This window comes from Nothoprocta perdicaria, unplaced genomic scaffold, assembly GCF_003342845.1.
Source record: "Nothoprocta perdicaria isolate Ctin4 unplaced genomic scaffold, notPer1 scaffold_81, whole genome shotgun sequence".
Taxonomy (NCBI): Eukaryota; Metazoa; Chordata; class Aves; order Tinamiformes; family Tinamidae; genus Nothoprocta; species Nothoprocta perdicaria.
Genome location: NW_020456099.1, coordinates 502,569 through 517,936, shown reverse-complemented (window position 1 = coordinate 517,936; position 15,368 = coordinate 502,569).

Genomic DNA, 15,368 nt, shown 5'->3' with positions numbered 1-15,368 from the left:
TGAAATAAGATGTAATATCTCTTTTAAGAAAATAATGTTTCTATTTTTAGATATACTTTTCTCACAATCGTATATCTTCCTTTCTCTCTTAAGCATACCTTTTTAAGTGTTTTCTTCTGCAGACTAAGTAGCTTGAGCTTCAGTGTGTCTTTAGTTATGTATTCTTGTCGCTCCCTTGATTTCTTTCGATTTGCATGTAATATCTTTTTTTTAAAAAAAAAAAAAAAAAAAAAAAAAGGAAAGAGAGAATGACCTCTTTCACAGCAGACTTTGCAGGTGGACACTCACACATGATGACCTATCTAATTGAGCCTTCAAGTGGAATTTACCTTAAGTGTCTGCTGATAAGTAAGTTAGGGAATGTTTTCCTCTTCCTTTGCCTTTATAATGAGTTGGAGTCTGTAACTAAAATTAAGCTGGTACTCTTTACYTCTCTATATAGGTTATTTTTCCATTTTTGCTTGTTCAGAGTACTAAAATGCTTAGAATCACTTATGGAAGAGCTTAAGGCTTTAAATTTAAAGTGAGAATTCAGCAAATGACTATAAACAATCAGTATTCGATTCTACATTATTTTAGACATCACCTAAAATATAGGTCTGAAACTTTAACTGACCTGAGATGATGAGTTTTCCAGATCTCCAGATCTTTACAAGTTTTATCAGTCTTTATATGTTATTTACAGTGACTTTAGAGATGCATGGGAGTGAGTGGGCAGTATCAGTATTAACAAAGTACTGATGGGTGGGAGCACCTGCTTGCCTGGAGTTTTGCTAAGGTGCAATGCAGGTGTATGCTGAGAAAAGATTCTGCTGCGAACGTTAATGTTTTTCACCCTGAATTGAATTCCTTATGGAGACTAATGGAAACATTATAACATAAATAGGATCTGTAATGTTCAGCTTTTTAAATCTCTATTAAAACTATTATTTCTATATATTTATTATATCAGTAAATGAAATTAAGTTGGCAAGGAGGGATGAATATATAGTAGCTGTGAACAGTAGTTTAGTCATTTTAAGAAAATAATTTATTCATTAAGTCTTTTAGGCATTAGTTTTTTTAAAAAAAGAATATAGAAAAGGTCTGTTAAAAAGTGGAAAGAAATGGCAGGTCTAACTCGGTTCATTGATTTGCTGCAGTTCATCTATTTTCTAAAAAAAATCTTTTTCTGTTTTGTTTTCCTTTTAAAACAAGTTTAAAAATATTCTTTAAAAAAAATATTTATTTCGCCTTTTTTCCTTCACTGAGGTGTATATCTTTTTAGGCCAAGTGTCAGTGAGGTTTCYTTAGTAATCGCTTCTTTTTTCTTTTTGTCATTGAATAATAGCTTAATTACCCTAGTAAATCTCCATCCTAAATGCTCTGTAAACAAGTTAAGACTCTCTTAAGCTCTTTTTTTCCGGTAGTTGTATTTTCATCGCTTTTGTGCAGGGATCCTTGATTTTTTTTTATTTTTTGTAATAATATAATTTTGTGCTATGAACAGGTCAGCTCCTTTTTAATTTGACATTACCCCCTTTGTGTTCTGCCTCATTTCTCTATAGAAAGGAGTGTTTGTCATTCCTGCACAGGGGCTTTAATGAATTGCACAGGGTTTGCTATAATAGACAGTAATGCATTCGGTGCATTTTTTAATTAAGTCTGTAGAACTCCCTCRTCTTACATGGATAATTGTTTCCTGAATTATACCCTTCTATTTTTATTGGTTTGCCTAATCTTGAAATTTAAATTCGTTGTCACTTATGTGACAAAGAATTTATTTTCTTTAATCAGCATATGATATTCAATATTATCTGCTCCTTCAAGAGTAAATGCTGGTGTGAAAAAGAAATACATAGGSAATAATATAAACCCAGAAAAATTTYAATAAAACATGCAAATAATTGATCCAAACACAGATGCCATTTCTCATTATGCTTGTGAATTGAAGGGAAGAAAAGCCTGTGAAATATGTCATTTGCCTATTTAATAATTTCAAGATAGGTAAAATCCATCACTGTGGAGAGGGTTGGTACATATATGATAGGKTATATTTAATAATTTCACTCTTTATTTGTTTCACTCTGAAACTATTTATGAAATAGGAAGTTCAGAGTAGATATTCTGAATGATAAAACAATATTGGCTGAAAGACGAGGCCAGTTATTTATAGTCACGTGTTGAGGAGAGCAGAACTGAGTTGATAATTTAGACCAAGTACATTACTTTTTTTTTGCAATACAAAGTGATTTACTATTTGTCCTCCATTGGTCCCGTAGCTTTAATATAACTAAGTGGATTTATAAGTCAACTTTAGATCTGCAATGAAATATGAAGTCTTTTCACTCGAAAAGAAATTCAATAAAACACACTGTTTARTGGTACTACTAGCTGGGATTAAACATGTTTAAAACATAGATATTTGCTTCTTTGGTATTATCCCTTAATATTTCCCTATTTGTATCTCAGACTGATTCTAGCCAAACCACGAATTCTGACATTTTAGTATTCTGCCACTTAGGCACTTCAACTATTCAATCAAATAATATATATTTATTTTATTCTGTTCTAGTAGATGCTGCTAAAGTTTGCAAGTATAATTGTTTCTATAGTAACTGATATATTTCCCTCAAAGGAGGGGAATAGTAGCTTAGGTTTTTTTGAAAAATTGGTATAAAATGCTGTTATATAATAATCATCAGTTACATTTTATGGACAGGCGTTTCAGCTTCAGAAAGAGAAAAGGATCATTGACTTGTCGTAGACATCACCCCTGCTTCGGGACAGCTTCCCCAATGTATGAGTGCTCAGCACTCGCTGAAGGATTTCCTGGAAGCAGGCCTCAARGAGCTTACATGCAGGACATCTCGTGTGAGTATTTAGTCCAGTGATTCCCCAAACTCTGGTGGGCATAGTTTTAGAGAATTAGCGGTTTTTGCAGTACTAAAAACCTCCAGTCCAGAAAATCCAGGTTTGGGCGACCACAACATGTTCCAAATGGCTTTGGCCTCTAACCCAGGGCGGACAAAGCACTGTAGAATCACAACCAAAATTTAATCCCTTCAAAGAGGAGAAAGTCAGAAACATACTGACTTTTCTGTCAAKACCGAGGCTTTAAATTACATATGTTTCCAGCATTGTGACAAAGAGAAGCTTGTTCTTGAAACTAGTCTTAGGCTTTGGGATAATCTACAAATCTCCTCTTGAAGCTGTCTATTTGATACAGGAATCTAGCAATGCTGTAGAGTCCTCTGAGCTGAGGCTCTGCTCTCTGCACGTGTAGGCATGTGACCCACTACATCCAGATTTCTTGCTACTTTTTGTATAAATTAATAAATTAAGATCACTTGATTCGATACTGAAGTCCTAAAGGAAAAATCTCATGAAGAATTTCAGGACTGTAACTTTGGAGGCTGACTATTTTTTGAGTGCCTCGTGTGAAAGGCTGCAAAGCTGATCTTCTGGCAGTATCCAGGAAAACATATTTTACATGTTTAAATCCCTTTCTGTGCAAGAACTGTTCAGATCCCAATCGCTTTTCTGATTAAGGACATAGTTATGAACTGTATCCGTAAAGAATACTTCTACTTTGACACAAAGTCAGCGTATAACACAAATGAATTGTACTTCCTTTCTGAGCTTTTCCCAGTGATGGTAATGTGCGCTCTGATTGCTGCAAGGGCTGAGTGTTGCTTTTGCAGTGATATTTTTCATTCTGCATTTGTACGATCTAGTCAGGGTAACTTTGAACATTTGCATTTAGGTTTTTTTATTAGTTACAATATTTCTGTTGCATTCTCTAGGCTTCCAAGGTACTCTATAAGATACTGATGTATATGTGTTATGAAATGGAAGAGAATGGGAAAAGGCRGTCAGAAAGGTTTGGCATCAGCTGTCCTGTCTACCTGATAAACCTATTGCCCAGAGGCTGTCATTTGTCTGTCTCTGTCCAGAGATGTGATTTGTCTGCCTTTCTTAAAACCTCAAGGTAGGTTGGTTGTTTTTATTTTTGCATGGTCATACTCAATAAATTCTGTAGAGAAAGAGGAATAAACAGATTGTCAGCAATTCAGCATAATTTCTCACGATCATTCTAAGATGTTAACATTTTCTGAAGACGGCTTTTATGTCATGAAGTTAGAAAAATGGTCTTTAAAGCACTTTAAAAATGTTTTTTTTTATGTTTTTTTTTCCTCTCCTGAATGACTAGTAGTTTAGGTAAATGAATGGGTTGAACTAAAGAATGTGAGTGCCTGTAGTTTTTTCATGGCATCCTTTTAAGTATCTGAAATGAAAACATGATGCATCTCTTGGGCTGTGTCCTCTTCGAGCATTGCTAGAGACTGAGCAGACTGAAAGAGTACCCTTTTCAAGGCATCACAACTGGGGTGATTGTATCRGTGATTATATCATTGCACCAGTCATCTTTTTCCCCCACTCTTACTCCTATCCCAAGTGTAATGTTATCTTCTTGTTTATTTCCTTGACATAGCATGTATGACAACAAACTAAAAATAATTTATAATAAATATGTTTCACATTAAGCTATTTCAAACGTTACCTGTCCTGTTTCCCTTTCTGCCTCATTACTTTCTGACATACATTTTTAATCCATTGTCAAAACTCCATTGGAGCCTAGGGGGCTATTATCTGTTTTATTCTTCCATATTTCCCTAATGGTGGTATGCTGTCATTGAAATTCTTGTGTGTGTTTTGCATAGCTGATTGAACAATTGTATTTAGAAACAATAAAAATTAATAGACAAATTGTTCATTAGCAACATGGCCTGCTACATTTATTTTGTAACTTTTGTGCTGGATGCAGAACTTACCCTTTAAAGTTCAATATTCCTAACTTTTGTTGGTTCCTTCAGTTATTGTGGGTATTTTATGGTAATTGACTAAAATTTTTCTTCTGGGAAGATGTCTTTATCAGTGCTACTAGTTGATGCACACTTTCTACTTAAGCCTCAGTGGAATTATGTAGGGTTGTTAATTGAATCAAAGGATGAATGTGATATTATAGAGAGAATGCTGACTTAAACACTGATGACTTAGATGTACATATGCAGATATTTCTCCCCTTTTCTAATGCTGCTTTTGATTTTTCCTCATAGGAAAAATATAAGAAATTTAATTTTGTCAAGCTTTCAAAAGCTGGAACATTGTTAGACAAAACATTAGTTAAGGTGCCATTAGAAATGGCTTGAGGACAGCAATTCCCCTGCTTTTAATGCTTTCAGTTAAGTCTTTTTTTTTTAAATATAGGAAGAAAAATAATAGACCAAGTATGTTTGAATGCCAGAAGAAGGAGGGTTCTATTACTTAAGTACCTGGGACTACAGGGAAGCAATCTGGGAGGCTGGGTAACCTAGCAGAGCTTTCTATAGTGGTGCAAAGGCAGTTTACAGAACTGATTTCTGGCAGACAGGGCTCTCCTCCCATTTATGTCTTTTTTCCCCACTCCCACCCTACTCTCTTCTCCTGGTATATGCAACAAATTAAAGATATTATGGAACAGATTTACTGCAGTTGTCTGGGATGAGCCACAGGAGGGATTCTAAGTTGTTCATGTAGAAGAGCTTTATGTTTTTAAAATACCAAACGGCAACATTTTCAGAACATAGAGAGAATCTCTATGAACACTGTAGTCTCCTCTGATGGGAGACTGGTAGAAGTGGTATTTGCATTCTGCAGAAACCCTGGGGGGTTCTCACTTGTCATCAGGATGACTGCTGATGGACTTCACTGATGGATTAAAACTTTGTTGTTCAGTACATTATGAAAAAGCATTACCTTAGTCATCTCTTTGCACTATTTCTGTTTTCTTTAAGCTATACATTTAATTCTAAAACAACTGTATGTTATGCACAAAGCAGTTCAGAAGGTCTCTACCAGTGTTGCTCAGAGAGGGGAAGAACGTTGGCTAAACAGTGTCAAAGAAATTTGCTGGAAGGAAAGACACTCTGGYAGTGTCTGGGGAGGTGAATGCTTGAAGGAATTGCTTCTTACAGCTTGGAAAAGCTTCTGTTTTTTTGGAGGGATTTACTGATTTTTGTTCTTCTAGGGGAAGAAATTTAATCAAAATGAATCCATCATATGTATATGTAATGTATATAAGATTTTTGTAATGAAAAATGAATTGGTTCTGGTGCGCTCCCATGTGAGAGACTGGCTTCTCCCCATTGAACGCTAAAGGTTTGTACGTAGTTGTTTCAAATCCCAGAGGGAATGCAGTGGCCAGCAGTGTTGGGAGGGCTCTTTCTCAATTTCTGCTGAAGAGATTCATCAAAAAATAGGTAATACCCTTATAGCTAGCCTTATTTGTCTCAGATGCAGCATAAATTTTGAAGCAGGGCTTTCACTGTTGTATATGGCAATCTGGTATGTGACAGGTCRTTGTTATTTTGGAAAGCCTTCCATTAAACTTGGTTTTTAGTTTCRCACAGTGTTATTGCTTATCTAGATCTAGCTGAAAATTTAATCATCCTTTTTTTTTTTTTTWAAAAATCACWTCTGGTAAATAAGGAACACTAGTTGTTACTTTACACTTGCAGATATTTCTGGTTTCATAGTGATGGTGGCTTTGCAGTGTGACAAGAACTTTTCTAATGTGATATTAAAGAAGGACATTAGAGCTGGTTTCTTCAGCAGATAAGCGTGCTCTGATCTTCTAAAACAAATGTATTGCTCCTTGGACCTCTTTTTGCACTTGTTGGAATGGTGCTTCTGCTATTTTTAAATGGTGTGACCCATCACCCTAGTTACAGAGTCTCACTCTTTCTCTTAAGAAGTTCTTATTTCAGTCACTTTTAGCTCTTCATTTATTGTATTTCAGTGGAGAGGCACAGCTGATTGATTTGGTGTAATACATGACCTCCTGCCCTCTGAGAAGTCACTGGATTCTTCCTTGTCGAAGCTTTTCTAAGAGATATTTCCAGGGCTCATTTTAAATCTAAATTTGATTCTGTTAGAAGTCTTCTCTTTGTGACAGTTTCATTTACCCCTCATGCTAATCTGTCAGATAACGTGGCATCTCTTGCTGCCCCTTAATTCACAGCATTCATTTATTAGCTTTATATTGCAACAAATGCAGAAATAGGTTCACCTCAGGGCTGAACCTTGCCATTATATTTTGCTCTCTGTACAACTACTGATGGTTTGGGGTGATCCTGTTCTTTTAAGGGGTCTGTGATCTCTGGATGTAATTACCATTTTGTGATTCAGGGGCGATTTGGTTAAATATTCTCAAATATTTAAAATGATCTTTTGTTTTTATGCCATACATAATGTGATTTGCCTGAAAAATTCACCTGTGTATCTTTGTGAGCAGTATCTAAGAGCTTATACGTCCTTCTTCCCATTCTGCATTGCARACAACACACAGCAGTGACAAGAATAGCACATTTAACGTCTACCATATTTTAGGCATCTTATTGAAGCGTCGATTCTGATTCTTATCAGTTAAGTATGAAAACATCTTTCGAAGGAGTTACAGTAAAATGGATCAGACTTCTTATTGACCTCTTTCCTATGCATGCTTTAGTTTGATAAGTTTCCTTTTTTATGGGAACAGACAGCATTCTTGTTTTTCTTTCAGACCGGTTTGTTTGTTTTCCCAAGTCACACTAAGATGTATAATTTTTCTACAGCACTTTTTAAAGTTGAGGCACACAGCTTCCCTGTATATCCCTAGCTGATGCACGTCACTGATGTTTTGCAAAGCAGAATGTACTTGTCCACAGGTGACAGTGGAGGGTGGACTCTTGCCTAGGAGTCTAGCCTTGCTGCTAAGCAGGATAGGAGGAAGAGGTTCTGATGGGTGCTTCTGAGAGCTCTTCAGCTGATCATGTATTTTCCTGTTTCAAAGATAGGAGATCAAGTCATAAGAGAACCAAATTGACCTGTTGTYATGGACTGAGCTGTTAGTTGACCTGGGACAGCATTCAAACCTCTTTAATCTCAAGTGARTGTCCTTGTGGCTATTCAGTTGTCTCTTATTACACAAAATCAGGCAGAGGAATCACCTTGCAGATTTCTGTTTGAACCCAATCAGCTAAGAAGAAGCAATCATGAATTTTAGAAAAATAGACTTTTTCATCTTCTTAGAGCTTGACTGGGAGGATGTACAAATTACTGAAAACAGTGATAGAGGTGATATTTATGTGCTAGTGGTTATGTGATAGTGGTTTATGTGATAGAGGTTAATATTTATGACTGTTTGGCCATTGATACTGAAGTTATTAGTCAGATGCCTCTCAGTAGTGTGGATACTGGAAATATTTTTGAAATCAATATCCTTAAATTACTTTAAACTTGTTGTTTCTTCTTTGCCAATGTTGTGCATATCCCAAAGAGAGCATAATTTAATTATATGTCTATAAGAGTTTTGTGTTCTACAAACTAGGAAAGTAACGTGATTGTGACCACTGATGAAACACAACTACTTCTGTCTTATTTTCTATATGGCAGGCTTGAAAAGTATTTAGCATTCTTGCTCTTGCCTTGTAGCTGTTTGTTTAGTGCTGAGMAGAATTTTGGAATTGTGGCATTTGAGGCTATCTGTTAATATCATGTGTAAAAATCACATTTTAAAGTATATGAAAAAAATCCTTTATAGGCTGTAAGAGGCATAAATAAGTCCTCAGAATTCTGCAACCTCAAAATYAGTGCACAGAGTAAGTACAAATGATGACTTAATCCTCTAGAAACGGTGTTTTTGCTATCCCACTGATGTATACTCATTAAATAATAGAATCCTTCTGGCATGGTCTGGCATTAACTGCCTAATACAGAGTGTATGCAATAATGTCTTWCTCAAGCACTACTGCTGGAGTTTATCATAGGCCTTGTAATTTAATGGAGAAATTGTAAACATGATAGGTTTGAGGAGAGTTACAGGCTACTATTGACCAACTTAAGTGAAATAGGAAAAACAGAGCCACACAGTAAAACTGTAAATAAAGGGAAAAATATATTTTATTGAACTATACTACTTCAACTAGGCTGCCTTTACWTTGCAGAGCTGGGCCTGTTCCCTGCATTCTTTGAAAACCTCCAAATTCTTTAAATTGATCTGATCAGATTAGTATTACTAAGAAGACACAATAGCTGAGGGCTACAAGTTCTAAAAAATCAAAATCGCTGAATTTTGACAACATCAAYGTTCCATTCCATGTGGTTTTCTTAGTTAACTCATTGCACCTCTTCAGAGCACCATTAACTTCAATACAGATCACAATAGGTAACTGGTTTAGTGTAAGGAGCATAGGATTTTAAAGTATTTAAAGTATTTTAAAAGTGCAGTACACCAAAAATGTATCCTGAATTTTACTTATTTTTGACATCTGAGTGAGAGGATAACTCTAGTGAGTGTCTGGTTTCCTTTATGTCTTCCATCTGCTACTAATAGAAGACTTCCTTTGAATTTCTGTATTTTTAATTCCTTTCAATTTCTGCATATTGGTAGTAATTATGGTTTTTTTTTTTCCAGATTTTGCTAGAATGCCCAATTTACTTAAAATATTGCCTTGGTATGAGATTCAATTGTTCTTCAGGCTACAGAATGACTTGTTGATCATTTGCAAGCATGAGAAAGAGTGCATAAAGGGAATTTTCAATGTTTTTCTATTAAAAATTGAATCAAAGCTCTGGTGCTAGGAATTGTAGCCAGGGCAAACAGCTTGAAGAATGGGTGTCAGGCAGTTTGTCAAAGAAATATTTATCCTCAATTTTCAGTTGCAGTCTTTGAAAACTGAAGTTAGAGATGGATGAGCACCTGGGAGCAGATATGTTGGGTTCTGACCGCAAGAGGTTTTGGCAAACCTATTTTATTTTTTTTTTTAAACCTATAGGTAGTACAAATGCTGATAATAGAAACTGAGGTTTCATTTTACAGAGCAAGGTGAAGAGCAACATATGAAAGGTCTGTTTCAGAATTTTACATTTCTTTCAAGTTGTCAGTGATGTAAGGAGTTTTACTCCTTCGTAAAATAACTGTTTAATCTGGAGAAGTGTTAGGCCTATGGCAACAGAAGTTCATCCCCTTCACGATGTAAGTAACAGTCTGGCATATAAATAGACTTCTCATGTGCTCAATGGTGATAGTCTCACTGGTGTATTCTCATCTTCTGGAAGTGTCAGCAATCACTGCTTAAGCCTGTGGCACCATCTATTGAAAAACCCCAGCAAATTAGGGGAATTGTAGAAAAATCTTCACAACCTCTGCATTAATACAGGTGACTTTTTTTCTTTAAGAGGTTATAGGACAAACTACCTGTTAGTCATGGGAAAGAATTTAGGAATGCCTTTCCATGCTTCTAAGTTTTAAGTAATTGGCTAGGGTTACCTGGAAGGAAACTTCTTCTTTGACTGAAAATGCCTGAAACTGGTGTGAGAACAAAAACAAGGTTGTGTGAATATRTGTCTTGGGTGGTTATATCATAACTCAGCCCACAGTTAAAGTGCTGGTATGAAAGTATMTTTATGACTCTTAGGACAGTCAAAATGGAACTCCCAGAGGTTCCAATGCTTTCCTATATTCATTGACTTGGTGAGTTACTATAGAGAAAACTGGGAGTAGCTTAAGGAAGGTTATGTCAACATTATACAGCTCCTAAAATGTGTTTCCAGTGCATGCTACCAAACCTTGCAAGCAGAATTATTTTCAGGCTCTGTATTTTGTCTGTTGGTAATGGACTTTTAAAAGGCTTTTTTGGTTTCCTATGTAGGCTTCTGGATTTATTGGGTTTCTGAAATACTGTGCATCTYGCACTGCTTTGTGAGCAGACTTTGAACTGATGGTGTATTTTACCTCTTCTACCATAGTGTAAATAGTATGTGTGTGTATTATTTATTTGACTTAGTGTCTGATTTCTTTTGGGAGAAAAAAATCCCATGCATCAATGTGTTGTTTTTAATCTCTGCAGTTGTCACAGGTGTGAGAAAACAATACAAATATTGCGTCTTACATAACTGTACACTGCAAGGGCTCTACTGAGATTCGATCAACACGCGACAAACATCTCTGCATCCTGTAAAGGCTTTAATAAGAGAAAGTCACCACGCCTCATGTACCTTTTATAAAACATGACATCAGGCAGTATAATTAAAACTAAACTTATTTCCTGTGGTGAAATTAACTTACAGAAATGAAGGTGTTTATTTATTAAATAGAATCTCTTGAGCTCTCGCCTTATTCCTACCCCTCCTGGGAAGGTTTTGATTGTTTGCTTCCTTTCTGTTGCCTGCTTGCTGTGTAATTTAAAACTGATACCTTCCTTTGGGAAACAGAACTTGATGGGCCTACATTACCAGTTAAACAAATTACCAGTGTTTTTCTCACTATTTTTCCTCTATTCTTTTTTCCTCTTAACCACAAGGAAAAAAAAAAAAAGAAATGTAGCAAGGCAGAGCATTTTTTTTTCCTTTTTTTGTTTGTTTTGTTTTTTTCCCCACTAATAAGGAAGACCTTTCAGAGTAGCTAAACTGTTTTGTGGTGGCGTTTGCTTTTTTTTTTTTTTTCTCTCTCTCTTACGATCAAGGATCGTTGTATTCACTGCTAGTCTCCTTGAAGAGAGCTGGTTGGGTGCAGCTGCTTTGCTTTGTAGAACATAAATCTGCAAGTTGTAGAGTAGTTACTCTTCAGTTTCTGTAACTCATGTTCACACGGTGAATTCAGCAATTAAAATTTGCACAAGGAGTCAACAGTGATGTGAACTAGTTTTGGTAGTTCCACAGTTTAAAATGGCCAGCGGTTTCTTTACAGTAACACCATAAACTGCAAAGCAATGGCACATGGTGATTTGGTGAGAATAAAGGTATCAGGAAGCAGCTAAAAGATGATTGTGGACCAAATTAGGAAAGGACAGTTGTACTTTATAGTTTCTGCCAACAAGACTTCTGCAAATTTTTCATTTGATGTCAAAGCAGATTATGATGTGGGCAAAATCAAAACTCAGACACTCCTGTTCAAGTACTTTGAACCTAGATYCTTGCATGCCTCTTACCTGTGGGGGTGTGTATTTTTGCAGCAGTACAAGTAAAAGAACTGTAAGTATTTTCCATAAAACTTTCTGCATAGGCAGAAGCTGAATGATTTAGATCTTGTAGTCCTCACAAAGTAATAAGAAGTTGTGACTGTCTGATTTTTTTAATGTATTTTGCATAATAATATAGCATCTGTCATATAATCATTAATTGATTAATGAGTTTCCCTTCTGGCAAAATCACCATGATTTTTCTGTATGTTTTAGAATTGAGAAAAACTTCRAATTGTCATTGGAATCATTGGAAGCTCTGAGCTGTTAAAGGTTCAGACAGGACCAAGAATTACATTTTGTTTGATTTTGATTTTGTGTGGGCTTTTTTTGGTGTTTTTTGTTTGTTTGTTTTTTTTAATAATTATTTCAATTGTGCTAGGAGATTCACAAAATAAAGCAAAAGTCTGTGTTTTGCTGTGCTTCGATAGGAGGTATTTTATAACTTTAATATTTAGAATCAGGCTGATATTGCATTATATCTTTTGGTCTGAGTGATGTCCCCTGTCATTATGATATATGACAGTATTTTGAATGTTGCGGTGATTTTTGGGGGAGCAATATCATCACACTTGTTACCTGATTATCTGCATCAGTAGTAACTGTGATATAGGTTCAGATCTAGTCTTATGTGAAATGTTAATTTTATAGTATATGCTTTTTTAACAGGATATGAAAACCAAGGTAAAAAATAATCCAGATTTTGAATCTTAATTCCCACCAGCTCCAAACTTWAAAGTGTGTTGGGTTGAAGCTAAATCTAGCTTTGTCTCTTGAGAGAAAAGTATGTTTGTGTTTTTAAAGATGTTTTATGAATATTTAGGAAGAGATACAGCTCATCCTAAGAAAAGAACTATAAATAATATTTTGATATATTCTATAGTATATAGACTATACCAGAATGCTTCACAAAGCAGGAATAAAATTGGGAAAAAGTTGGGTTTTCACCTAACAAAACTGGTGGGGGCAACTTCTTTGTTGTCCTCTGCATACACAAAGAGTAGGTGACAATCTTGCTGAGGATGGTAAAGTGGAACTTTTTGCCTTTTTCTGCCTCTTAGGAAATGTAAATTGATAGCTTCAGATTAGGAGTAGATAYTTGATTTCTGCAGATTGTCAGTATAGAAACTGTTGGAATGCTGTGATTCCTATTGTGCTTGCACTGCAGGCTGTAAGAGCAGAATGGAAACTAAAAATACACAAAAGTTGTCATTGTTTTTAGATGAAATTCACTAAAAAAAAAAAGTATATGATGAATTATCTGGAAGATTTGGGTTCACTAACACACAACTTCCCATGACAATATGTAGTTTCGTAATACCAATGTGTTGTCCTGCGGGAGGAAATAGATATATATGGCAGCACCAGCTGGGAAAAGGAGATGAACCACTAAACAGAAGTCTGTCAGCCAAATATAAATACATTTTTATTGTTTAAAATATATATATATATACTTTGGCTTTTTCATGATTGTGAGTTTATGAAGAAACTCTTTGGCTCAAGCTAAAACCTTTATATGAACTATTAAGAGGAACTAAGRCAACACTGAAAGTCCCAGTGGAGGTTAGAAAAACATCTTTAACCTTAAAATGACATACAAAACACTGCATTTTTTTTGTCCTGTAGCTTCTGCAGTGTTGTATTTTACTGCTTTTTAACTTCATTTATCTCTTGCTGTGTGGGGTGGCCTGAGAAATGAGCCCTGAGATTCCTAAACTAAATAGTCCTTCTGGGAAGGTGCCACTTCTACACAGGAGTGCTGACCACTAAGCATAAGTAGCTTCATGAAAACTTTCTCTCTGTTCCACTGTAGCTACTAAAGCATCACATTTTACAGCCTGTAGTGTCTTTGTTTTGGAATTGTTTCTGTTCRTTATCTGGGAATAATATAGGTGTTCCATAGGCTTATAACTGTCTTGCTGTGTGCTTTTCAACTTTTGTTGTTGCTTAATTGCTAGGGAAGTTCATTTTTTCTCCTTATGGGAGTGGGAGGGAAAAAAAAACCCTCCCATTGATAATTTTACAAAATCTGTCCTCTCATTTTAAACCAATTAGTCCTAAAAAATTTAATTGAATGAAATTAAATATGTGATGGGGATAAACACTGGGGATAAGAGATGGAGGAGAGCTATTTAAAGTGAAGGACAATATTGGCAGAAAAACTAAAGAGCAAAATCTGGCTAGGAATGCATTTAGTCTGGAATTGGAAAGGACCTTCCTATTTGTTAGAACAACGAGGTTCTGGTATCGTTTTTCAATCAAAGCAAAATCCTAATTGCATTTAGGGAAGGAGTCTGATTGCCTTATGAGAAAGATTACCTAATGCAGGAGTTGTAATAGCTGGTCTGAAACTCAGGAGGCCCTTCCTGTGCACTGTGWGCTCTCCGGGAGACTTTTTGCAATGTTGGTTCTATTTCCACCAATTCCGCAGCTTCTCTTTGTATGTCYGATGGATGCATAAGTCTGGTTAGCGCTGACTTAATCACAAGATCCTCCCTGGTAGCTGTATTTGGTTTGATTTACAGAGGTCAACCTGGAGTCTCTGGTCCGGTTACAGAGTGCCTGTCGCTTTTATGGGAGGATGTGAAGTTACACACACAGATRCTGTGATGGCAACTGGAGGTTTCCAAAAATGCCCTCCAAAAACTAAACTAGATCTTGCCTTGTGGATGTTGCTTGCTGCCATCTAACTTGCTGATTAAACTAAATGAAGTTGTACTTCTATGGTTAGCCCTGTTTTCTGCATCTCTCTACAGAGCTCCTGCTTTTAAATCAATGAAAATACACTGGCAAAAAAGTGAAGAGTTTTCTTGTTAATAACGTTTGTGGCTTTACTTGGGTTGTTGCCCATCCTAATGACTTGTAGTGCCTCTAGTGCTGGCTGTAGTAAACACCATTACTATTGATTCAGCAGCATGATGCTCACAGACCCTATTTCTGAGCTATGTGGGACTAGAACTTGCTCTGGCTCTAGTGTTTTTCATGATGAAAATGCATGAGAGCCTCAGCTGCTGTGGATGAGTGCACTTCAAGGGGACAGGATGAGGTGACAAGGAAATGGTTAAGATCTGTTTACAGCCTTTATCTGTTTTGTCTTTTTTTCTGCACTCGTGGATTCCTGGTTTCTTATTATGTGTCTGGTTGCCTCCCAAATATTTCAAGTAGCACCAAAATGCCAACTTACGTTATGAATTAGCTGGAATGCTACCACTAGTTGGGTTAAATGYTGTGGTGTGGTGTTCTGTATTGCCCTTGTTTGATTTGATATTTAGTTGTACACAGGTTGATCAGATCATTTGAGAAGATCAATAGAAAGATAATCCTGGTGAATAACTTTTTTTTTTTTTT